We start from the raw sequence: 1199 nt of genomic DNA on the forward strand, positions 1-1199 counted from the left end.
AGGGGGAGGGGAGGGGAGAGGAAGCAGAGCAGGGACAGGGGACAAGTCAGGACCGACCAGCCGCTGCCGGCCACATGGAAACCCCGGACGCTGGGCCCAGCACCTTCATCGCGCAGTGCACGCACACAGGTGGTGCTCACCAAAGCCGCCGAACGCTGGAGGGCAAGGCCGCAAGACTCCTTTCCCTTCCCAGATGCTGAGGGAAGCCAGGCTCCACCAGACAAGTCAGCTGGAAGATATCTGATTCTGCAGGTGGACTCCAAATCGGGCCCTAAGACCACACTCCTGCAGTCACACCTGCACAGTCCCAGGGGCTGTGAGTAGGATCGATTTTGTTGTGGGATAAGGTCAGGCTATGGCACAGTCAACTTTAAAGGAAACGCCCCCCCGCCTTGGTGGGCCTGACCTAATCAGGCAATCCCTTCAAAAGCAAAGTGCTCTTTCTGGCCAGAGGGAGAGTCGACGCGTGAGAAATTCTGTCACTGGCTCTGAAGATGCAGGGGACCGTGACGCAAGGAATGTGGCGGCCCTGACTAACCGAGCAAGAAAACAGGACCCCGGCCTGTTAGCGGTAGGAACCGACAACCACCAGAACGCACCCAACGCGGACCCTTCCCCAGAGCCTCCAAAGAGGAACGCACACCGGCCGCACCTTGATTTAGACCTGAGAGCCTAAGGCAGGGCCCAGCTGAGCCCACCCAGACCACTGACCCACAGACCTGTGAGCTGTGTGCTGTCTCAAGCTGTTGTCTGTGGTTATGAGGCAGGCGGCAGCAAAGAGCGTACGGATATACGAGATTCAGAAGCTCGGACACAGGGGGCGAGGTGGGAAAGCCTAGAAGCCACTGAGGCAGAGGGACGCGGCTGGAAGGAGCTGGAGGGACGTTTCCAGGACAGCAGGAGCTGGCAGATGGCCTCACACATGTGACCCTGTTTTCAGAGAGATTTATTAATCCGGGCAAAGAATTTGAAAAACTTAGCAATAACCCTACAGAAAACGAAAGAAGGAGGGGCGCCTGGGTGGCTCAGTCAGTTAAGCATCATCCTGCTTCAGCTCAGGTCATGATCTCAGTTTGTGAGTTCAAGCCCCGCGTCGGGCTCTGTGCTGACAGCTCGGAGCCTGGATCCTGCTTCAGATTCTGTGTCTCGCTCTCTCTCTGCCCCTCTCCTGCTTGCACTCTGTCTCTCTCTCTCTCTCA

This window comes from Herpailurus yagouaroundi, unplaced genomic scaffold, assembly GCF_014898765.1.
Source record: "Herpailurus yagouaroundi ecotype Mexico unplaced genomic scaffold, PumYag 440, whole genome shotgun sequence".
Taxonomy (NCBI): domain Eukaryota; kingdom Metazoa; phylum Chordata; class Mammalia; order Carnivora; family Felidae; genus Herpailurus; species Herpailurus yagouaroundi.